The 26,032-nt window shown below is 36.0% G+C and overlaps 1 long non-coding RNA gene across 1 annotated transcript in view; it reads left to right on the forward strand.

The window, feature by feature from the left end:
* The window catches only part of LOC132002580 (uncharacterized), a 132,422-nt gene that overhangs the window by 48,286 nt on the left and 58,104 nt on the right, over positions 1 to 26,032 (forward strand). Inside the window, exons 2-3 of the long non-coding RNA XR_009399952.1 lie at positions 6,814 to 7,072; positions 7,991 to 8,136. This is a non-coding gene — a long non-coding RNA (uncharacterized LOC132002580). The remainder of the gene's footprint in view (positions 1 to 6,813; positions 7,073 to 7,990; positions 8,137 to 26,032) is intronic.

Here is a 26,032-nt window from a genome sequence, read left to right on the forward strand (position 1 = left end):
ACAATGTACACAACATACACCACTTAATATATTATCTAATTTAAGGTTTCTCAATCTTGATAGTATTGACATTTCAGGACAGGTAATTTGTTGCTGTGGGGTGCTATCCTGTGCACTCTAGAATGTTCAGCAGACTAAATCCAGATGTAAATAGAACCTTTACCCCTAGTTTCCATGACCCAAGACATCTCAAGACATTCTGAAATGTTTCCTTCATTGGGGATAGGGGAGGAAGAATGGGCAAAACTGTCTCCATTTGATAATCGTTGTCCTAATCTCATTAGCTCTGTCATTACTATTATCAATGAATTCGTTCATTTCAATTAGCCTTTGAAAAAAATTAAAAGTATCTTTACCATTCAGGTCAGTGAATTGGAGATAATATTCATGACTATTAACTAATTGAGGACAGCTTAAAAATTTGCCATGTCAAGACTTCTTCTGGGTTTGAATTAAATATTGGGTTTGAAGGAAAAAGAATCATGATTCTCTGTTTTCAGCTGGTGTAAACTTTTTTGACCCTTCTTAAATCTCTAAATGCATCCTGAAATTCTTATGGAGCTTTCTCTATAGTATTTACTACAAAATGGCCCCCAGCAGGTGAATTTGTGTTCTTTAGAGATCCAAATGGAACAGGGTAAACAGCTAAAGTTCACTACAGGGACATTTGGGAAGATATTGTCTGAAAATGCCCTCAAAATTCCTTCAAAACAGCAACACATATTTTTCAAATTGCCAATTATGGCTAAAGAGACTGTGACTCCTTGGTGGATAGGATATTTTGAGCAACTTGATTGACCTACAGTTGGTTCTTTAGGAGAATAAATACACCTTCACCATGATAGCATTCTTAATTATGACCTGTGGGAACTAGGTTAAGACGAAGAAATCCTAAGCTTTTGTCTGCAAACTCCAGATGCACTTATGAAAATAATATACTATTTTGAATAAAATTCTTGTAATTTCATTGTCTAAAGATTAAGAAACTCAGAAAAGATCAAAGATATAAATAACAAGATTCCATCCTTTCCTCCAAAATCTATGGTTAGTATTTGGATAGATATTCTTTTAGTCCTTCTGTCATTTTCCTCATTACGTATAAGTGCTTCCAGTATATGTCATCCTCAAAAAATGGCAATTTACTACTTGTGATCTCTCTCTGTCAAATAAATAAATAAAATCTTTAAAAAAATGGCAATTTAATCATCTTTACCTATGTAAAACTAATTCTTTTTCTTATCTTTTTTCATCATCTGGAATTTCTAAAAACTGCTAATGTAGAGAATAATGTTAATAGTGGTAATAGTGGGTAATAGTGGTAATTGTTTCTGACTTTATTGGAAATATTTCTGTCATAATCAAATGTGACATTAGCTATTGTTTAAGATAGATATCATTTTTATCTATTCTTTCTAGATATTCCTTCCTATATTAAATAATTATCTCTTTACTCATAGTTGATCAAGATTTTATAAATGAATATTGAATTTAATCACATATATTTCAATTTCTACTAATCTTGTCTATGTTTTATCTCATTTTTGAGGTAATAGATTATGTCTGCTTATTTTCTATTAAACAATTATTCTATTATTGGGATTAACTATACTTTGCTATTATGTGTTGTTATTGTAAGATAGTGGGTTTCATGGATTCAGGAAGATTTTACTCTATGTATAATTTAGGTAGGCTTGTAGTCATATATTTCAGAACTTTTGTCTGGAGAGAAAATTTTCCATATTTAAAGTAGTTTAATCAGTGGTCACATATTTATATTCTCCATTATCACTTAAATACTCCAATAAAATCCTATAACTAGAAACTTACTTTACTTATTTAAACTTAACATATTCTAATGATATTTAACTAGACTCCTAATTTTCCCAAAGAATATTTAGTATAATCCTAGATAACTAGAATTCTGTAGAATGCTCTTTAGGAAACATTGGTTTCTTGTTTTCCTGTGGGGGATAACTTTAATGATACAAAGTTCTTTAAGAAAAGAAAATAAGATGGTTTCATCTGTTTTTCTATGCCTGACCAATTTAAATAGCACTGTAGTTCTTGACTCATTTAATTTGTTGATAACTATACATGGGAAGAATAAAGTTTTCTGTTGAAAGCATTTTCTTGAAAATATTGCAAGCACTGCACTGGTCAGAGTTCTATTTTAGCTTTATAATACTTCTAGAATAAATTCCAATCTTCTCTTTCTCTGAAAATAATTGATACTAAAAAATTCCAAATATTGTATCACAGAACTCTATTAATATTCCTTTATAACTAAAAAAATCTCTTTTGTCATATCTTCTTTCAAAGGTCTACATTTGTTATTTATTTTTTCTTAAATAATCTTGTTAGAAGTTTGTGTATTGGGGGTGCCTGGGTAGCTTAGTTGGTGAAGCATCCAACTCTTGATTTCAGCTCAGGTCACAATTTCAGGGTTGTGAGATTGAGCCTGTGTCAGTCTCCATGCTGGGTGTAGAGCCTGAGTAAGATTCTCTCTCTCCCTCTCAAAAAAAAAAAAAAAAAAGAAAGAAAGAAAGAAAGAAAGAAAGAAAAAAGAAGAAGAAGTTTGTGTATTTTATTAGTCTTTTTGATTAAATCTTTTTTCTGGCTCTTGAATTTACTTTTCAATTCTATTGTTATTTTGCTCTATAATTTACTAACTTCTGTCTTTTCATTATTTCAGGATTTTTTTTTTTTACTTTCCTAATTTTAGTTGAATTCTGATGTATTTTGATTATTTCTTACTTATAAATGAAGGAATTTAAGATTATAAAGTACTGTTTCTTATTTACAAATGAAGGAATTTAAGATTATACATTATGAGTATCATTAAAAAAATCCCTATAGGCAAGTAGCTTTCACACTTCCTTACGTTAAAAGTATTCTTAATTGCTTTTGTGAGATTCAGAGTCACTTATGGTTTGTCTCCCTCCCAATTCCATCTTGTTTCATTGATTCTTCTTCTACAAACTGAGGGTTGCTGGGGGGAGGGGGTTTGGGAGAAGGGGGTGGGATTATGGACATTGGGGAGGGTATGTGCTTTGGTGAGTGCTGTGAAGTGTGTAAACCTGGTGATTCACAGACCTGTACCCCTGGGGATAAAAATATATGTTTATAAAAAAAAATAAAAAATTAAAAAAAAAAGTATTCTTAATTGCAACATTGCACAGTTCAGTTTTTCTTTGATAAAAATTATTGGGATTTTAGAAAAAATTATTTGCATGTGAAGCAAATAATTTAATTTAAATTTTAGTCATGAAGTTCTAATTTTAATGAATTTAGTAGCCTTAAATTTTCTTTTCAGGTAACAGCAGTGGAGGAAATTGTCAATGTGCCTCCTCATTTTGACTCGATGTGACAATATTGTTGGTCATAGCATGCACACACCTACTTACTTCACTTTCAACTTACTCCTTTGGGACTTTGTTATCAATAGTCTCATGTCCCGGTGATTTCAAGTCTATAAGGAAATGGATAATAACCCTTTTTCAAAAAAGATTGAATAACCATCTTAGATCTTAGACGATCTAAGAAGCAGTAGCTTCTTTAAATTCTTTCACAACATAATTATCTATATAAATGCGAACCTTTTGAATCCATCTCTTTACTTTTTAAATTCTCATTTATTTTACAAGTTCTTGGCATACTGTCTTCAAAGACAGCTACAATTCCTCCTGTCCTACCAGCCCCTTAGTAATGTGACTTTATCCCTCTTTTCATCAAGAGATGACGTCTCCTTTCCCTCCTCTTGCTCCTTGCTCTTCCTGTGATCTGCAATGACCAGTGGAATGCAACATATGTGATATTGTATGACTTTGGGCCTTAAGTGTGAAGAAATTTGGGGTTCCTATTTCTACCCTTGGAAAGATGCTCAGTGTAGACAACCAAGTGATAAAAGTAGATTAAGACTACCAAATTCAGAGACAGATTATGTGTGGAACGGTTGCCAAAATCAGAGCCCCACATATGGGATTGTGCCATCTTGAAACCTCCAGGCCCAGTTAAGCCGTGTAGCCAATGTTGTTTGGAGCAAGAACCAAGTTTTCTCTTAAAAATCTCGTACAAGTTCCTGACCTGCTGAATGATGAGGAATTCAATGGCAGTTGCTTTCAGCCACTAAGGTTTAGAGTAGAAGCATTAATAAAATAGAGACCAAAACCAAACCAAACCAACCAACCAACCAACCAAACAGTTAAGTATAAAGCATCAAAGGGAAAGAAACAATGTAAATTTTGATCATGCAAAATTTTAAGGCAGTTTAATGTATTTGTTCTGAATTGTGTATCTTGGCCTTCTCTGTTAGAGTAAAATAAATGATATCAAAATAAAGAAAAACCAAATAGTAAAGGAATGACAATTCTGTATTTTCTGTATCTAAGAAAAATACCACAAATTGAGGAAACAAGTATTAAATGACAGCTGTACCAAATGTGACATCAACATACTGTACAAAACCTGTGGTCTTTTCTCATGAGGGCAACATAATAGCTGGCCTCTCAGTAAAGTATAATATTTCAAAGCAGATGTGTGCATCAATAAAGATTTTACTGCTTTGATTCTTCCCTTCTTTCTTTTCTTCCTTCCACTCACCCTTCCTTTCAGAGTGCAGCCTGGCCATATATTAAAGAAAAGAACCCAAAGTACCAAAATGGGTTTTGGTCCTGTTCCTTTAAGCAACTAAATTCCACATTTTGATTGGTTGGAAATGCTTTCCTATCTCACTGTCACCTCTGACAGCTACACATGGGAAGCTGTGTCTTTATTTATCTATTTTTATTTCTTCCATTAGTGTCTAAATAACAGCGGCTTGTACTGAATTACTGCAGGGATTGTCTCTCCTTCTTTCAAAAGAAAGTCATTCATTAGGGTGCCTTACCTTTACCAAGAGACATGTTCTCAGCTTCATGATGGCTGGCCGCCAGAGAAGCAATTTCCTTTCTTTTAAAAGGGATTGGAAAGCATCTGATCGTATCAGGAAGAGGTATTTCAGTTTTCAAGGTGAAAGGACACTTGCTTCTTCTATAGATAATGAAAGAAATATGATACATTAGTGAAAGGCAGAGGGCATACCAATTAAAAATATCCAGGAAGGGTAGGACATAGTCTGTCCACATGTTATCGCAATGTAAATTAGTAGAGCAGGTAATGATACCAGTTTTCTCCTTTACAGCTTTAATAATTCAGCTTTTAAGACAGATTTTTTTAAAAACACATTTTCTATACAGGAACAACTGATAATACAATATTTATTCTTTAGAAGTTCTTAAATTTTGTTTCACTTTCTTAGACTAATATTAAATCCACAGAATTACTGACAATGCTGGGGGAGGGGAAACCCTTTCCATATTTACCCAGGCCTTTAGAATTTTGTTTAAGAGAAAGAAAACATGGAGTCTCCTGGAACTGGCTGATTTAAGAATAATATCTATTGCATGGAGCACTGGGTGTGGTGCATAAACAATGAATTTTGGAACACTGAAAAAAAATTAAAATTCAAAAATATAGCCATTGAAATTCTCTTTAATTGTTGTGAATCCAAGATAAAAGAACATAAATGAAAACCCACAGAGTGTATTCAATTAATATTTATTGTCTACCCTTTCCCACATAACCTCCATGCAAGTACAGTCCAAGAGAAATATGTCAGCCACAAATAAGAGCCATCTGTGTAATTTTAAACTTTCTAGCAGGTATACTTTTGTAAAAAAGCAAAGACAAGCCTGCAATGTATTTGCTTTAGCTTGATTTACCCAAATGATATCACTTCAATAAGTGATCAATATAGACATTATTCATGAGATTTAAAGATTTATTTGAATATAGTTGACACACAGTGTTGCATTAGTTTCAAGTGTACAGCATAATGATTCAACTTCTCTACATGTTACGCTATGCTCACCACAAGGGTAGCTGCCATTTGTCACCCTACAATGCTATTACAATATCACTGACTATATTTCTTATGCTGGGCCTTTTATTCCAGTGATTTATTTATTCCATAACTGGAAACCTGTATCTCCCACTCTCCTTCACCCATTTTGCACACCTCCCCACCCCTAGGACATCCCCTCTGCTACCATCAGTTGGTTCTCTATTTATAGGTCTGATTCTGCTTTTTGTTTGTTTATTCACTTGTTTTGTATCTTAGATTTTACATATGAGTAAAATCGTATGGTATCTCTTTCTCAGTCTGACTTATTTTACACAGCATAAGATATTTTATATTCTTTTTTATCTTGTCTTCAAAATCTGTTGTGTATAGATCCTATCTATGACATATCTCCTTTAACTACGATAGCCAAGATATGGAAGCAACATAAATGTTCATCAATAGATAAACGAATAAAGAAGATGTGGTAATATGTATATGATGCAATATTATATCCATTATATATCTCAGCCATAAAGAATGAAATTTGTCATTTGCAACAACATGACTCAAAATATACCAGCTTCCATGCAAAGAATTGCCTAGAGCTGTATTGCTAATACATTTTTGGTTATGTAGAGGACATTTAGAGCTTTCTGAGTTTCCTAGGGTAAGCATCTACTATTTTGTGGGAACTTTGTGAAACCAGATGTTACAAAACATGTCCTAAAGGAGTTCATAGTCCAACATACAAACGCAAAAAATTTTTCTTTGCTAAAAATGCAGTCATGCTGAGAGATAAGTGGAGACGCAATGAAGAAATGGTTATACTTAGTTGGGGGGGAATCTTAGAAGACTTCATACAAAATTGAATTTGAAGAAGCTTTTTATTTTTTATTATTTTTTAAAAATTATTTTGTTTATTTATTTGACAGAGAGAGACACAGCGAGAGAGGGAACACAAGCAGTGGGAGAGGGAGAAGCAGGCTTCTTGCAGAGCAGGGAGCCCAATGTGGGGCCCGATCCCAGGACTCTGGGATCATGACCTGAGCCGAAGGCAGACACTTAACGACTGAGCCCCCCAGGCACCCTCTGAAGAAGCATTTTCCCTGTAGATGTTCCCAGCTGGAGAAGATGGGGAAGAAAAGGAGAATGCAATTCTGGAATGAAGATGGGATCTGAACAGAAGTGCAGGTAAGCAACCCAGACCTGGAAGAAATACATCACGGTTACAGTGTAGAATGCAAAGTGTGACAGCAAGAGGTCAGGTGGTTTAAGTAACTACTTGCCTGATTATGGAAGGCCTTGAGCTATAGCTATATGAACTTGGACCAACAGTTATATTGATATATCATATAGCCCATATATGGGCTTGGACTTTATCCTACAGGTAACAGGAAGCTATTGAAAAATGTCAAGCCATTGAATAAAATGACAGAATTTGTGTTTTAGTTTAGACAACCTCCATAGCACTGTGGAAGAGGAATTAAAGATGCTGGAGATGTGAGGGCTGACACTGGGAATGGGGTTTTACTGCTGTCTGTGAAAGTGCTGGTGAGATGAGGCTATGAGAAGAGACACCAATGGGTGGGAAGAAGGCGTTGGACAAGGAAAAGGAGACAGGCTGGCCATTTGTGCATGTAGAGGACAGCTGTGGGGCTCAGGATGAAGAAGGGGAGAAGGATTATTCCCAGGGTTGGTCCTTTATTTTCATGTGAATTAGAATAGTTTTCAAGAAAACAGGGAACCCAGAAAGTTAAAGAGATCTGGGAGCAATTCTGTATACAATACTTGTCATTTAAAGAGCTCTAGTCAAGGATTAAAAGCTCTAATCAAGCTCTCATCAAGTATGTGTCTGGGCACCTATTTTAGCTAAAGTCGGGGATGAGATTGGTGAGAAGAGGAGAGGATCAAAGACGAAGATGTGAGGGACACAGAGCTTCAAGCAGTGAGCAAGCAGATGAGACTGAGGGATATTTAGAAGTTAGTGGAGAACCAAAGGGAACCAACCGCAAGCAGGTTAACAGGGACATGGAGTGCCCATGAGTCAAATGAAATAAGGTCTGAAAGCAACCCATTAGAAAATGATGACATTTCCTGGAACATTTGCAGAGTCATGGGAAGACTTAATTTACATCATTTGAAGAAGTTAATGGCAGATGGTGGAGATAGCAATTTCAGACCATTCTTCTGAAGCCGTCGTTACCAAGGGGGGAGCTGGTATAATATCGGCAGTAGTAATGAGTGGACGTGATGAGGTAGGCTGTGATTTTTTTGATTACTTAGTTAATCTGTAAAATGGGAGAGCCATTGGGGCACCTGGGTGGCTCAGTCAGTTAGAGTGAGACTTTTGATTTTAACTCAGGTCATGAAATGATGGTCATGAGATAGAGCCTCTTACTGGGCTCTGCACTAGGTGTGGACCTGCTTAATATCACTCTTGGCCTCTGCCCTTCCTCCCAACTGCTCTCCCCCCCTTAACTTTCTCTCTCAAAAAAAAAAAAAAAAAAAAAAAAAAGTGAGAGAGCCATTCTGAGCATGTGTATAGCCCATCAATTAGGAACCAAAAGTGGGAAAGAAAAAGTATTCGGAAAGAGAATGTAACTGTTGGAGCAAGTTCATATCAAGCACAAAACCTAGCTTTGAGAAGGAAAAAAGACAGCTTCCTCTAACTCTAAAGACAGGTGATATAGTCAGTGCAAACCCTCTTACTTAAAATCTGAGCCTCTTGAAGGTAGCAGTTTCTGAGAACATTATATGAGATGATATGCACTAAAGTGTTCAACACACATGATTGATTAATGCTAATTTACCTATCTGCTCCAAACCTTATAATTTTCTCTTTTCAATACATGTATCTTGTAATTTTTTTCCCAACATTTTTTTTGGCACCAGAAAAATTCCCTCTGAAAAAACCATTAGTGTAGATTCTGGTTTCAATTACTACAATTGCCCATTACTTCATCAACCTCAACACTCAGCAGTCACAGACCTGGTTAGTTTTAAGTAAGAGCTTCTTTCTCCAGTCCCAGAACTTGTTCCAAGCTTGTTCCAATATGACATACTGTTTCTTAAAAAAAAGAAAGAAAGAAAGAAAGAAAGGAAAAAGAAAAAAGCACTCAATGCTTCGATTTCAACAAAATTATTTCTTAAAATTACTTTTAAAACAAGTAAGTAGGAAATAAAATAAGTAAATGTGTAATTTGGATACAAATTTACATGCCAATATTTCTACAAGGCTTTTAATGGAAAAGTGTCTTTATCTCTCTCCTTTTTTCTACCTCTCCCAATCAATTTCAAATCTTTTATTTGTATTTTTGATATTTAGCTATATATTTTGGAAAAAATAGTCTTAAATTATTTTAATAACTTAACTGCTATTCTCTTTCTATAGTGAAAAATGAAATTTAATTCCTTCATAACCCCTAAACTCCTCAATTTCTTCTCCCATTTTTCCAATATGTTTATTTCTGTTTGTTTGGTCAATAATTAGTTTTTACATTATAGTAAGTGTATAAGTATTTTTCACAGCTAACTCGTATGAATTATCATGTGCACATTTCCTTGCACATTAGATACTTTTTATCTTGGTTTTGCCTTTAAGAATTTTGCATGTGTAGATATGTTGTTTTGGTTGTTTGATTTTCTATATACCTATTATTTATTTATCTCTAAACTCTGCCAAAGTATAAATGTCTTCCAATATTTTAAACATATTGGCATTTCTATTAATTTTATCTTCTTTGAGATATGGTAGGACAGTTTTCTCCTTCTGTTCTCTTCTGGAATAACTCTCTCGGCCCCTTGCATAATTATTGTAGTTTAGGGATCTTCCTTCTCCGTCATCCTAGAAATTCCCATCATTTTTCACATGCATTAGTTCCCCTATGTGTTGGTCCATGTCTTTCTTTTTCTTGATTTATATCCTTTTTTTTTTTTTTTTGGTGACATGTCTTCTATTAATTTCCTGAGAAAGACCTCAGGGAGATCCAGTTTGTGGTATTTTATAAACACGGCACATCTTTATTCCAGTTTCACACTTTATTTCTAGTTAGGCTGCTGTAAAAATATAGGATAGCAATAATATTCCCAATTTTTCTACTGGTTTTATTTGTTTGTTTATCTAGCGTTGCTGCTGGCAAGTTTGATGCCATTCGGTTTTTTTCTCTCTGGAAGTTTCATCCATGTTTTAAATTTTATTTTATTTTAAAGGTTTTATTTATTTATTTAATTGAGAGAGAGAAAGTGCCTGAGCACAAGTTGGGGGACTCATGGAGGGGGAGGGAAAGAGAGGGGGAAAAGAATCTCAAGCAGACTCTGTGCTGAGTGCAGAGCCCAGTGTGGGGCTGAAACTCATGACCCTGAGATGGTGACCCAACTGAAACCAAGAGGCCAAGGCTTCACCCACTGAGCCACCCAAATTTAGATATGCAGTGGTGTGAGTCTCCCCCAACCCCACTTCATGTTAGGCATCTGTGGACTTTTCATTTTGAACTTCAGTTTCAGAACCTTTGTTAAAATATCTCCTTGATAATTTCCTTACCATAAATTCTTCTGGTTTCTCTGGTTATCCCATTATTCAGATAATGTACTTCTTAGATTGGTGCTATATATTTTACTTCCTATTCAATTTTCTACATTTAGGATTTTTATTATATGTTAGAGTTTTCTTTAAGTTAAAACTCAACATTTTCTAGTTGATTTTTAAAAATCATTTCCACTATCTTCTTCTTTTTTTTTTTTTACCACTATCTTCTTTTTAATCTCCAAAATTTTCTTTTACTTGTCCAGATATATATATATATTAATATCATAGTCTTTTTTTTTTTTCCCAAGTAAATAAAATTTCCTAGCTCTGGGAGGTAGATGTTAAATGCATACAGACACTTAAAGTTTCCTACTGCTTCCATCTTTTTATTTTCTCCACATTTGTTACTTCTGTTTGTTTGGGCTCCGTCTTTCACCTTAGAGGCTTTCCTCAGATGCCTGGGGATACTTGGCTGCTCATAATATGTAAGAATGACTCACTAAACATCTAATTAGATACTTATGGGCTTGTCAACTGGTGCACCTCCTTGGTGGGTGATCTGGCCCTGCTGTTTGGTCAGTGAACTCCTGCCTGTTAATGTTTTTCAGGTCTTTTCTCTCAGTCTGGTTCAATTCCCCAGAGAAGAATTATCCAGCCTCACAGCAGAAGAGTCTAGTACTGGCTGCTAGTGTTCATAGAGCTCAGTGAGGGGAGAGAGAGACCTCAAGGGTTCTGTGCGTAGTCCACGAAGTTAGAAATGCCCTCGCTGGGCCCTGTGCTATCTTCCGCAGCATCCCCTCTGCCTCCTCTTCCACAGGAAGTAAACCCCAGCCTTCCCCAGAAGAGGAAGTCGCCTATCTCCCTGTGATGCAGTCAGGGATTAGGTTCCCCGCTTGGAGACAGTCAACAATGCTCTTATAGTAACCTTACCTTTATCTTTAGGTTCATGGATACCCAGTGGTGGCAATTCTGGAGGATTTCTGAGTTTTGTGGTACCAATAATTCTGCTTCTGCTTCTAGACATTCTTCCTGAATGTCTTGGAATTCACCCTTCCTCTGGGCTAATGCAGTGACTTTTGGTCAGTTTGTCTTCTAGCTTCCAAAACTGCATTGCAATACTGTTTCTTGCGTGATATTTGTATTTCTCACTTAATGCCTTAAAATCCTGAGTTATTTTAGTAACGTGTCATGAAAAAGCAGAGGTAAGCATGCATTGGTTCTGCTGTACAATTTAGGACATTTAGCGTGTGTGCACGTGCTTGCACACACACTCACATACACACTTCATTTTTCATTCCATATCTGGAAGCCTGTACCCCCCACCCCCCGCTCCTCTTCACCCACTTTGCCCATCTCCCACTCCTTTCCCCTTTGGCAATCACCAGCGTGTTTCTCTGTATTTAGAACGTATAAGTTTTTGATATAGCTTCATAAAATATAGCATTACATAAGAACACTGCTCTGAGCATGGAAGTCACAACTTTTAAATGTTTTATAAAATGCAAAAACCAACACAAGTTTCTAAAAGTGATAAAATTGAATCATGAATCCCTTCAGTAACAAATAATCTACATCTATTTCTGTGTGCTTCACACATCCCTTAATAACCATGAAGGGATTATACTATTCTCAGTAGATCAATTCCATACTTCTTCTTATTAATCATTCTAACTTTTATAATGCTGGAAGTGCCAAAATATCTCCTCATTGCAGCTGCATATTCACGGTCCAGAACATTCTTTCCAGTATGACTTGATTATCCTCATCAACTTTGTAACAACCTTCATATGTGAGGTGAGAGAGTGAAGAAATCAATCTTGCCATCAATAAGAGTGGATTAGGAGTTGTAATGTGAACTCAGAAACAGTGCCCTAGTTATGAGGACCGTTAGTTAGAGTGTGCTGCTCATTCTAGAGCAGAAACACAAAAATAAAAAATAAAAGTAGAGTAAAAATCTTCAGAAAAATGACTGTTTCTCATTCTCAAGAACTTAATGAAAAATTAAATAATTTCAAAGAACAAATAAATATTTCAAAGAAGCAGACATTACAGTAAATGCTGAAACCCAGGCAAACATGCGAGTTATCTGTACCGAGTTGTGTCGGTGCAGCTTCAAACTGATATGCTAGTAGAAAAGAAAGGCAGCATGTGAATTAAGATCCAAGACCTGCCTCTGTTCTTGGAAGGCGCAATTCTGAGGGCTGAATCATTTCTATGAGTTAAAATAGTCCACAGCAGTGAGTGGTTTCTAAGAGACCACTGTATGTCAAAAGAGCTTGAAGAAGGTAGAAGAGTTCTCCTGAGGGCCAACCACCTAATTCGGGTTAATACGATAAGTGCCCGGATAATGCCTCAAATATTTAAAAAGAAAAATTAAGCAAAAAAATATATGAAATTAGGAAAAAAGTACCATTTTCCCAAACAGCCTTCCTAGTGAGCACTTCAGGTTACATGAATTTCTTTAAAAAATTTACATGAATTGGACGCCTGGGTGGCTCAGTGGGTTAAGCCTCTGCCTTTGGCTCAGGTCATGATCTCAGGGTCCTGGGATCAAGTTCTGCATCGGGCTCTCTGCTCAGCAGGATGTGTGCTCCCCCATCCCTCACCTACTTATGATCTCTCTCTCTCTGTCAAATAAATAAATAAAATCTTAAAAAAATTATGTGAATTATTTTCCCCCCAAAGTTTATATATTTTTATGACCTATATTCATCTGTAAAGAAATTGCAGAGCAATTATTCCAATTGCAGAGCACAGAAAATGAAGTATAACATAAAAAGATTGGTGGGAAGAGAGGAAAGGGTGGTGAGATTTTTTGAGATTAAGTCAGAACAACATGAAGAATATTCATGTTCCTTTTCTCTTGGTTCTATTTCCAAAGGTTCATTCTCAAATTAGTGTAGAAAAATATTTATTAAATGCTTAATGGCATGTAATTCCATTAGATAAATTATAAAGAAAGGGAAAGATACACTTAAAGTGACATCCAACCCTAAATTTTAAGGCCAAGAAAGAAGGGAAAGTAAACAAATTAAAAGTAGTTAAGTAAAAGCATTACACAAAAACTAAGGGGACAGTGCAGTACAGAACCAATTCTAAGGGGAAAAAAATCTATGCCAGTTAAAAATCAGTGGAACTATTTTATTGTGTTGGTTCATGAACTTAAAAGATATCAAAAGATATCCAATATACTTCAGTAATTTGTCAAAATATCTTGACAATTGGTCAAACTGTCCAATTCCATTTAACTTACGAAGATGTAAATTGCACAATGTTGACCAGAGTTGAAGCAGAGATTTCATTGCCTCGCTCAGTTATATATCTGTCATTCATTTATTGCTTTATTCTTTCAGCTTATAAACAGTTACTTAGTGTTTATTGTCGGTGGGGTGTTGGGACATTGAAGAGGAAAAGATACTTGGTCCTCATTTTTTAGGTGCTCAGACCTTTGGAGAAGGTGAAAACCAGAACTTACCATCATAGAACTGCTACGTGATGAGTTTTTATGCAGAAGGGATGTTTAAGCATTGCGGTGGGGAGAACAAAAGAAGGTTCCAGAAGTTATGCTTGATTTCAATCTAAGTATAACTAAGGTTTCAACAATAAGCCAGTTGGGGTATTATTTCAGGTAGAAGAAGGTGTGCAACAGCACAGATCATGAGAGGGCTTGGATTGTCTTGGAAACTGCAGCAGAAACACTGCAGATTTTCAGGAAGTGGTAGGTGGTGAGTTGACAGAAAGGTGTTTGCGGGGATTTATGTGTGCTAAGCCAAGGAATTTGTACTTTAGTACAGGTACTGGGGAGTCACTCAAAGATTTTAAGAGGGAGCTAGAAGTGATTTCATTTGCCTTTGGAAAGATCTCAGGTAGGACCTTGAGAAGTGAACTGGAAAGAATGGAGCACTTAGGCAGAAAGAAAAGTGAGTAGCAGTCACTATAACAGAGGAAAGAATAGTCTTGAGAAATATTTGATAGTTAGAGCTACCAGGTTTTTATCATTAATTAGATTCATAGGAAGGAAGAAACCAAGAATGATTACCTGGTTTTTAGTTTGGCCAAATGGTGACTGATGTTTCTGTTACTCACATAAGTAGAGAAGAGCAGAGCAGAAGGAAGATAATGAATTTGTTTTGAGTAAACTGGATACTTTAACAATGGAGAGTAAAATAATTTACTTAAATACTAATAAAAGCAGAGATTTTAGAAAAAAATAGTTTATTCTTTGAAAACACAGAAGCTTTTCTTTCTAAAAAACCAAACCAAACCCTGGAAATGTGCTACTAATCTCAATGGATCTCTACGTATTCATACATCTATCTTTCCCATTCCTGGAATTTGGGTATTATTTAAGCCTACTTTCTTTGGAACATTGCCTTTGGCAAATAGCCTGAAGAAGTATATAAATTTAGGAAAGTCTTTGCAGATGGAAATTCTGCTTTCCCCATTTTATTACCATTAATGTCCTTCCCTTTTCATAACCATGAAGAGGAAGAATTCAATTAGGGGACCCTTTTAGGTTTGAGCCTTGCTTTATAATAACGGGATTTATTTAGTTATCACAGGATGAACAGATGTGTCTAAAACCACCTTATATTTCCCAACATAATTTTGTTGATCTCTGTTTCTTTCTTTCTTTTTTTTTTTCTTCTTTTTGGAACAGGGACCAGACAAATGGTGACCAGACGGTCCAGTCTGGAAAAGCGTAATTGCCAACTCTGATTTAAGTGGGAGTGGAAAAATTCCTCAGAGGGAAGTGGGAATTTAGCTCAAGATAGTAGTTTCCATGTGTGAGAAGGTTTTAATTTCTCCAAAGGAAGAAAAATAGGAGTAACAGGAAAAAAAATCATTTATAGGATTTAGGAATGATAAGTTTATTTTTAGGGAATTTATTTAAAATAGCTGTTTCTTGCTTGTGTATGTTTGTACTTATAGAAATAATTAAACTTTTTCTTTTCAGGCTTTAGAATTTCCCATCAATACTTTAGAGGGAGTTAACTGAGCTGACAGATTTGATTACTCAAAGTGGTCAGTCTCATTTTTTATTTCACTTTGACATAAGGCTTGGCACAAGTCTATTACAAGCTATGCTCATTTATTGCTGCACTTCTAAGTTATAAATCTGGTTTACATCTATGGAAAATGTAGTGTAGAATTGAAGACATGTCCAATTATCTGGGCAATTTGTTTTATGAACTTATACCAAATTAAATAGAAAGCATACCCAGTATTTGTTCTTCCTCTGTGGGCTGCAAATCAGTTTAAGAAAACAAAACAAAACAAAACAAAACAAAACAACAACAAAAAAACCTTCTTCAACAGGGGCATTGAAAGTTCTGGCTTTTGAGACTGTTTCCTGAATGTGTTCTGATTAAAGCAGGATCTGAAAGTCCGATTGATAGTCTCTATTTCCTTTCCTAATGTCACAAATACATTCAGAATGTTGACTCCTATGAAAGGTAGAATTGCTGAGCTGGGTTGCATTGCCTTCAGCGCTCTTCATATTAGTTAGAGGAAATGATTTGACTAAGCACTTAAATCACGGATATGCAAGGCTGGTTTCCTCAGGAAGTAGTTATTGAAAAGGATTTTGTGAGTCTCTCATCTATAGAAATGAAATAAAATTCAGCCCAGGATGGATAATCGAGATGTAGTATTGCATGTATATGCTTTTGACTTTTACAAACAGAGTGACTCATTTGATTGAGCATCTTATGTTGAGCATTTGTCTGCTGGTGCAAAGAAGCGGGTACTACCCCAGGGATGTAAGACTGCGACATTACTGGGGGTGATGGTGGCAAACTGCTTTTTTGGATTCCACTCTGTTTTGGGGAGGGAAACGAGTCTGCTGAATCAAAACAAAATGAAACCAAACAAAATAGTGGGGAAGACTTAAAGCTCTTGAAAACGTGGTTGATGATTGGATCCTTGAGTGTAGATGTTTGCATCCAAGATGACGTGTTGGAGTGTGTATGCACTTGATAAAAGTGTTGAGAACTTCTGCTACGACTTACACTCTGTTGTTTCTTCCATGACATTCTGAGACAAATGCATTTTTTAAAAGGCTGGTATTTTTGTTCTGAATGTTTCTTGTTGTCTCCAGGCATTGGCAGCCATGCAGGGCTGCGCTATTTCTTGAATGCAAGCTCCGCACTTGTCTTCTATCTATGATCTTGACCCCTCAGTCCCTGGAGAGGGAGCAGCTTCATGAGGCTGGTGGGGGTCCCTGGAATGTCCTTCCCTGCTCAGGCTCCACGGCTCCCAGGCCTGCAGGGCCATGACGGAGCATCTGGACGTTAGGGCTTCTCCTTGCATTTCCTGGGTTACATTGTCCCTCTTCGTTGTATTCCCCCCCTCTTTCCATTATTGAGCATATTCTACATGGTCTCTGATGCACAGGGGGTTTCTCACTATATTTTTGTTCATAGCTATGTGTTCACTGATTTCAAGTGTATCTTCTATCAACTTACACGTTCACACTGTTCAAGCTGAACTATTGAATAAAATTAACAGTTTTTTGAGGCTTAACTGAGATCCTTGTGCTTATTGAGGAATTTTCATTGCTCCCTCCGTCCAGACTCACCTGTAAAACTCACCCCCAATTGTCTTTTTACTGGAGATGTTTACCGTCATGTACACTCAGAGCTTGACGGTACAGGGAAACTCATCACTTAGTTATTTCTATTTCTTTTAAACAATAACAATTTATAAATCTCAAGAACATACTTATCAAATAATTTTTTTTAAAAAATGTAAAAAAATTTAAAAAAAAGTTAAAAAAAATTTAGTTCTCCTATTTCTTTCTATTCCTTTATTATTATTCCAGGCCTTAAATATAACCAGTTTTTCTATTAAAGGGGGCCAAAACGTATTAACAGGGAGAAATATTTTAAAATTCAAAAGCAGTGAACACTTAACCACACTCTTAATTTGCCAATGAAAAATACTTTCTTAGGTCCAAATCTGCAATCATATGTGGCAAATAGATTAGCACAAATCGATTTAGAAAATAGTCTTTTGTGCTAATAGCAAGACTTAATCACCTGGTAAAAATAATTTATTTTTGTGGATGAGGATTTTGTTCCTTAGAGGATGGTCAATACCCGCTTTTCTCATATATATAAATTTAAAACTATTTCTCATGAGAGCTATTATGAAGGCTTTAAAAGGACTCTCCTTATTCCCATACACATGTCCTGATCTGTTTTTCTTTCTGCTGTTAAAATTAAGTGGATGCTATATTGAAACTTATCCTCATTGCTTTTTATTCTCCCCAGAATTATTCACGTCATAGTCTATTTTTCTCCATTTATTATACTAATTTGCTTTTAATTTGACAGTTTTCCTCATGTCTCTGTGCATTGTTTTGACAGTGAGTTACTCATCAAGATTTTACTTGAAAAAAGAAAATGATAATTCATGTTCACATGTTAAACTTAACTCATTTTAGTCTCTTTTTATTCCACAGTCTTATGTGCATTACAATGACAGAGACTATAACTGACAAGATAATGGATTAAACTTTATAAGTTGATCTAGCTAAAGAGGGTTCATTGGATACTAGAAACTAAACTGAGAGCAATTTTTTTTAAAAGTAAAGGAATGTCAGAAAAAAACCCACAAAAGATAGAAATAATTTATTTGAAAAAGCCAATACTTTTTTATGCTTCACTACTAACAAGCTAACTTATACACCATTTAGTTCTATTTTTCTTATGTGACCTGGATAGATATGCCATGCACTGGTTTATGACTTATATTAGTTTTCTTTAATCTTTACTCTGCCTCCTCCTTTCTTTGCATATTCTCCTTGATTTTTTTTTTTTTTTTTTTTTTTTTTTGTGTGGGGTGGCAGGGAGAATGGATTCAATTATCTATTTATTTATCATCTTTTCTCTCTCTATCTCTGGTATTTTATTTTATTATTTTTTAAAGATTTTATTTATGTATTTATTTGACAGACAGAGATCACAAGTTGGCAGAGAGGCAGGCAGAGAGAGAGAGAGAGAGAGAAAGAAGCAGGCTCCCTGCCAAGAAGAGAGCCCAATGTGGGACTTGATCCCAGGACCCTGAAATCATGACCTGAGCTGAAGGCAGATGCATAACCTACTGAGCCACCCAGGCGCCCATCCGGTATTTTATTTTATTTTTAAGATTTATTTATGTATTTGTGAGAAAGAGAGAGAGTGTGTGTGTGAGCAAGGGAAGGAGCAGAGGGAAAGAGAATCTGAAGCAGCCTCCCTGCTGAGTGCTGGGCGTGGAGTCCAGGGTGGGGCTCTGTCCCACAACCCATGAGATCATGACCTGAATCACCAAACCCAGACTCCGACCCTTAACTGACTGAGCCACCCAGGCACCCCCCAGGTATTTTAATAATAACCCCTGACCTAGCTTTGATGATGGTGATGAGACTTTTCTTCGCACATTCTTTTCCACGTCTCCTTAGTTCCTGTTCCCGATAGAGTTTGATAAAGAAGATTGAGAGGTTAAAACTCTTTGAGTCTATAGTTTCTGGAAAGACCCTTTTCTTCACCAGTGTTTCCACGTCTGTTAAGCAAAGGGGTCCAAACAGCCTGTAGCGGGTGTGGTAGCAACTCACATAGAGGTCTTTACTCAGTATATTATGTCAGGTGTCATCAACAAATAGCCCTTGAACTGGGTTCTGTCTGAAAGACAGTGAAGGACAGACTAGACAGGAAATTACTGGCCCATTCTTTGTCTCCTATTTTCTTTTTAGGAAGACCAGTTGGGATGGAGTCTGTGGTAGAAGGGTGTTTTCTTCTGATGTAGATTCATAGGATTTCACAGCTTTTTTTCACAAGTACATGTAGGGGATCATGGAGCCTAGCCAAATACTTCCCTCTCCCTTATTGAAGACAATTAAGGAAAAAGATTGAAAGCCCTATAATTTTTGAATGCGAGTTTTATGGACAAAGTAGAAAATGTTACTTAAACTCAAAATTTGATTTCTGATTAAAAAACCCCTATCTTCATGGTAGTCATTTACTTAATATTTTCATCTACTTAATTTTTAAATATTTTGAGATCATAAAAATCATTCTAAGATCCACATTTATATGACAGGGAAATGTAACATATTCTTTTTATGGACTTAAAAAATCTTATTCCAGTAGATGTCATTTAAAATTCGTGGTTCACCTGGGTGGTTCAGTGGGTTGAAGTCTCTGCCTTCGGCTCAGGTCATGATCCCAGGGTCCTGGGATTGAGCCCCGAATCAGGCTCTCTGCTCAGCAGGGAGCCTGCTTCCTCCTCTCTCTCTGCCTGTTTCTCTGCCTACTTGTGATCTCCATCTGTCAAATAAATAAATAAAAATCTTTAAAATTCTTATGAAATGGTTAGTACCAATTCTATAGAATTTGGATGGGATTTTAACATGATTGTATTTTTAAAAAATTCTTAAATAAGGCCATTATCATATTAAATACATAGCTGCTATATTATCACTTATTTAAAGCACTGTTCTCAACAATAAGTTGAGAAAATCATTCTCACTCATAAAAGTCAATTTAAATTTAGTGGTGTGAACATCCCATTTACTTTAAAGAAAACCACTTCTTATTAAAAACATTTAGACAAAAAATTACTTCACACAAAGAAGTTAAATACCACTGTTTAATGTTTTATTACAGCACTGGGAACATTAAACAAATAACAATGGAAATAAAGCTGGGCATAAGGTCTGTTAAGCAGCCTGGACTTTATTTACACAAGAGACTGTTGAAATTTATGCTTAAGTTACTGAATACCAATTTATATAACAGCTGAATCTGTGGGTGTCACATTTAATTCTTTAAAAAAATTCCTTTTCAGCTGGAAACCGTGCCTTATGGCCACTTCATTGTCCTAGAGATTCCATTTTACTATGGAATAGTTGATTAATTTAAAACTGGGGCAATTACAGCGCCTCGTTCTCCTGGCCTCAAATTGACTGGTGTAGTTATGGGTGTAAGGCCTCAGCCGGCCGCCGCACCCTTTGTCTAGTATGATCTTGTTGCCATGGGCATTTATTGTGGCTACAGTTTTAGTATGGAAATTAAATACGGAATATGGAAAGAAAGAAATATGGAAAGGAAGTAGCAGTTGGAAATTGACACATGTCATGTTTCATTGGCTAGAAGGGCAAGGGGGGGTTCTCTGTGGGGGTGGAACCTGGGAGAAGGACAGTAGAAAGAATAAGAGACAGAATGAGAGGAGAGGAAGAAAAGGGAGGATGTGAAGGGACAGAAAGAGATGAAGGTGACCCATGGAGTGACAGAGAAGAGATGGATAGTTCTGATGGCACTTGAATTATTTGAATTCTCAGTTCTCTCCTTTGCCTTAGTTGTTCTGCAAGATACTCCAATATCTTTCCAAGAAAAAGTATCCTTTCAAGTTTGTTCTTACTGAGTATCTGTCATTACCACCAAAATATTTCTAATCAATGCAAATCATGTCTTACTTTACAGGTCTCATTTAGAGAGACATCCATTTGAAGAAAGGCAAACTTCAAATGTGGCCCGTGTCCAAATGCAAGAGATCTTCATAAAACTACTTAACATTAATTATGGTTAACTTTCAAAAACGGCAAATAGCAAAAGGGAAACTGTTGAAGCTATTAAGAGGTATTTACACGTCTTTTAGGATTCAAAATTTAGGCTTTCTTTAATGAATTAGAAAGGCAGTTGATGAAACAAGTTTGCTTACTTGGTTTACCTCATGCAGACCTAAATAATCCCAGTGATTTTGACTGTCTTTTTAAAAATTATTTAATTTTATCTTTTTAGCGTCCTAAGATTCATTGTTTATGCACCACACCCAGTGCTCCATGCAATACGTGCCCTCCTTAATACCCATCACCAGGTTCATCCAACCCCCAACCTCCCTTCCCTCCAAAACCCTCAGTTCCTTTCTGAGAGTCCACAGTCTCTCATGCTTCGTCTCCCCATCTGATTTCCCCCAATTCACTCTTCCTTTCCTTAATATAATCACCACGTTGTCAAAAATAACTTTTGCTCATTCCCATATATATATTCAGTTCCCTGCTGTCTGTAAAGTGAGCTCTTTAGTTCAACTCCGAACTCCTGTCACTTTACTATCCTTTTTAAGGGCCTACGTTATTAAAAAACCCTTGTTTTCAGTTCTGTGTTGATATAGAGACAGTCCCTGACATAACATGATTTCTGTTTAATGAAGGAGTAAATAAAATACATCATTGTAATACTGGATGACATACGGAAAGTATGGATATTTACTAGGAGGGCTTAAGGATGCTTAAATGCAAGACCTGTGTCTGCCCTTTTGGAGACCATCACTATTTTTTTTGGCTTTAGCCATCATCCAGAAAACCAGGAAATACAGCCTTTTGGATAGCTCAGCAATCCACGTTTATAATTCTACAGTTCAAGACAGGTTTTAGGACAATGGCTATGCAACATGTTTTGTGAAAGTACAAACCAAGGAAGAGCTCTGCCTCTTATGGACAGGCTAAGGAACACACATATCGAGCATGTGTCTGGTGCCCCGAAGGAACCTCCTTTAGGAGCTGCTGATGATGTCACTCCAGCCCCTAATAATCATTTCTGAGTTTCCTTGACTTAATTCTTTATCAAATGCTGTAGGTATAAGGCTCTGACTGCCAGAGCTCTGCTTTACTGATTTGCTTGCCCATTTTTGCTCTGATTCTCCTCTCTTTTCTTTTCACCTACGTTCATGGCTTCTGGGTGATGATACACTCCATTCTCTTCATTTTCTGATTTTGATTCCTACGCAGCTTTGACATCCTTGCTTTTCTGTCTTCAGAGCTTAAGTCTCAAAGGGACTGCAATTCATTTGTCCCTTAATTTTCTTAGAAAAATTACATTCATTTTTGGGAATTTAAATTCATTGAAATCCTTTTCAGGAATCTATTACTGGATTATAGGTGATAAGGAATGAGTGGAGGGTTTTCAATTAGTTGAAGAGTGTCTTGATGAGAAGATTTTGACCCTACCAAGGATAGATAGAGTAGAAAGCTATGGAGAGTTTGAGAGATACCACATAAAAGCAAGGTTAATATATGATTCTGCATTTGCTTGTCTTTTTTCCAGTATAGACACTTTTTCAAGCCTCCTTCATTGTTTAGTTGGCATAGTATCTTTCTGTTTCAATAAGTACATGAAAAACAATAATGAAAGTTTAAACCACGCCTGCCAGGGATAAATGAGGAGTTATCATCAACAGTAGCTGGTCTCTCTTTGGGATATGAAGGAAAGGAAGAAGTCAGTCTCTCTCTCAGATTTTAGGTTTGTGTTTCTGAATTGGTCGTATTATTGACAAAAGCAGTCAGTAAAATCATAAGGCAGGCAGGTTTTGAAGCTACAGATGACGACTTCAGTTTTTGTTGTGTTTAACTTTTGATACTCAAGGGACATCCCAAAGGAGCTGTCCGGTCAAGAGTTAGCTACCTGGATCTGGAACTCAGAGGAGAGATTGAGGGTTAGATGATGGGATTCTTAGGTGGGGGGATCTCAGTATTTAAAGAGTGAACTGTAACAATACGCTAGAGAAGAGATGGAAAAAGATAGTTTCAAGAACTAGAACGGTAAATAAAAGAACAGTGGTGTAGACATTAGAAAAGAGGAAATATTAATTGTGATGAGACTACACAAGTCTACGAATGTGGTCATTCTGTGGTTTGACTTATCCAAACGGGAAGTGCGAAGCAAGAGGCATTGGCAGAGAACCTTACCACCCTGCCACTGCCCTTCAGAGTGAAACTCCTCTCTTGGTAAGGTTGTCTGCAGGCTACTAACAGTATTCAAGTCAGGCTATATTAACAGCTTTCTTCTCTCTGTGCAACTAGAGTGCATGGTGCTGTCCTTTGCTGTGACCTGACTGAAATACTCACATTTCTCTTTCTCTAATTGGAGAGCATTTGCTTGTATACTTGAGAAGAATGTTTTTGCTTTCAGATGAAGAACTAAACCTTTGAGTCCTCAAAATAATCTCTGGGCAAACATCCCCATTTTTAACCTACAGTTATTATTTCCTAAGTTGTATCTGACCATGGTTTGTAGTACAGGGTTTTGTACATAGCTTGTGTTCACCCAGAAAATATCAAATGAGTGAATGATGTTGTTACTGACTTCTTTATTTAGTAGTCTAACAAATTTCCAAAAAATAGTTTTGATAATTTTAAATGGATTCTGTCTGTGAGATGAGACTGGTAAGTGAAAAATGATTTCAATGAATAAAATGTTCAATTAAAATATTCATTACTCTTGGTAATTTTAGTGAGAGTTTTCTTACCACTTCTGTGCTTTAGTTTTTGACTTTAGAAAACTGAGTCTGCTTGGACTTGGGCCATTGGCCTATTTTGTGTTTCCAGTTTTTGCAAATTGGAACATGTATTAAATTTCAGAGTTTCTAAGCCAAAAGTATATTAAAAATCCCATTTGCTCTTTTCTAATGGAAAAATAAAGTGATCTCCAATGGAGAGGGACTCCCTCTTCTGTGAGCTTGCCTTCAGAACAGGGGAGTATTTGTATGTGAGCTCAGAATCACTGTGCCAAAAAGGTGGTGTGTTTTGATGTATTCTATCAATCATTTTGTTCTTTTGTTAAGATTTTTATTTTGTGTTTCACAGAATGTAAATCTGGCTTATTGCCTTTAAATATTCATGCAGAGTCATATATTATCTTTAAAATTTCATGCTTTTCTTGGCATAATTCTTAAATTAGAATTAAGAGCCTCTATAATTTATGAGCCAATCAGTTGAGTTTCTGAATATAAAATGGAACCAATCAAGCCACGAGAGTAAAGATGCTTTAAGTCAAGTTGCTCTGGAAATGAAAATATAGTTGAGAACTATATTTTTCTGCTGGAACAAAACAGATTATCTTTATGTGAGTTATAGGGTAATCCAGTCAAATAAGCAAGAAATTTGTTTTTGCCATTGTTTCTACTGTGTGGAGGTGACCCCAAATCTGGAATTCTACCATTTTGAACTTCCTCTGTCCTCTAGTTTTGTATATGTGTCTCTGAATTTGTGGGATCTACATTCATGATTGTGAATGCCTCTATACAAATGGACATTGGAGACCATGAATGGATTTGGGAAGTCAGTATAGATTTGTTGGAGAGTCGTGTCTTATTTCCACCCTGTAAGTTAAAGTCTAACCTCTGGAGCCAGATTTCTGCCGTGATTTTCTGGCCGAGGCTCCACAAATGTGGTTGGCACCACACGAGGTGGCTCAGGTAGCCAGGAACTGAGATTATGTTTACCATTTTCATAAACCCTCATGGAATAAATATAGGCTCCAGTCACCCTTTCTTCTACCCCCGCTATAGCTGTTAGCAGGAAGGAAGTATCATTTCCATCTCTTGGTACAATGAAAGCTCTGAGAATCTAGTTACAATTTCTCTTAGCAAATGGAATCCCAGAAGGGTCTGTACATAGCTAAAATGCACATGTATTCTCTTAGAGGTTGTTTTTTTTTTTTTTTTTCAGACCATGGTTGAAAAATATCTGCTCTTTAAATTATTCCATTGCTTTACAGAGGAAGTATTAATTACATGACTGCAAGCATAGATCAGGCTGGGATGTAATTACAGGGCTTACTTTGTCTCTGTTGTCCAACAGAATTAGGCAGGAAGTGTTCACGATGCCAGCAATTTAAGGTGTTTTGGAGTCCATTATGTTTCTGGTTCTCTCAAGAACTTAAGCACAGATCAAATGACAGTTCTGTTGCCCAATTGTCTGGAAAAATGACAAAGCAAGTTTTACCTGAGATACATTTTTACAAGTTTTATGTTTGCACATTGATAGGAAATGCTGCATGCAGCCTTAAAAAGGGAGTCTTCATTCTTGTTATCTGACTTTTCTGTCTTTTGTCAAAATTGGAGTTCTTTACTCTATATTTGGGTATCACGTTAAACAATGAAATAGCGTTGAAGATAAAAATGTGTTTGTATTGTAGAGTTATGCCTTTTAAACAATACTTCTCTATAAAAATGTTGTTTTTTTTTAATGTCTAATATCAAATTGGAGTATCAGAGTAAAAGTCTCTAAAAATTACCCTTCTATCTCATTCACTCTTTTTTGGTGTTATTTCCTGTATTGTGATTTTTCATAATTCTTGTAAAAATTAAATCTACTTAAGTTCTTTGTAATGATCATGTTTGCTCTTAGCTTTTAAGCTGTCCCAAGCAGTTAAAAAAGTGTTTTCATTTTGTCAGTTTCCTGCTATTTGGGGTGCTACATCTTCTGAAAATTCTCCTACTTCTCCTCCATTCATTTTCTCATCCCAGATATTGTATTTCTTGATATTTTTCTTGTTGTTCTTGGGCAATTCATACTATATCCCTACTCTTTCCTCAGACTTTCACACTATTAGAATGCTTGGTTTCCTCATAATCCAACCATATTACATTCTGAATACATGTTTTCTCTTGAAGCATGTGTACATATAATCACTTTTAGTGCCAGTTACATAACTCCAACCTTATTACTGTTTTTGCAATCACTGTATTTACTTCCTGTTCAAGGTTTTATTTTTCATATTCTTACTCTTGTCCTTTTAAAACAGGCTGCCAATTTCTATTATAGAACAGAGCAAGAGAAATGAACTTCCAGAGTTGTATATGTTTCC

The sequence above is a fragment of the Mustela nigripes genome, chromosome 15, assembly GCF_022355385.1.
Source record: "Mustela nigripes isolate SB6536 chromosome 15, MUSNIG.SB6536, whole genome shotgun sequence".
Classification (NCBI taxonomy): Eukaryota; Metazoa; Chordata; class Mammalia; order Carnivora; family Mustelidae; genus Mustela; species Mustela nigripes.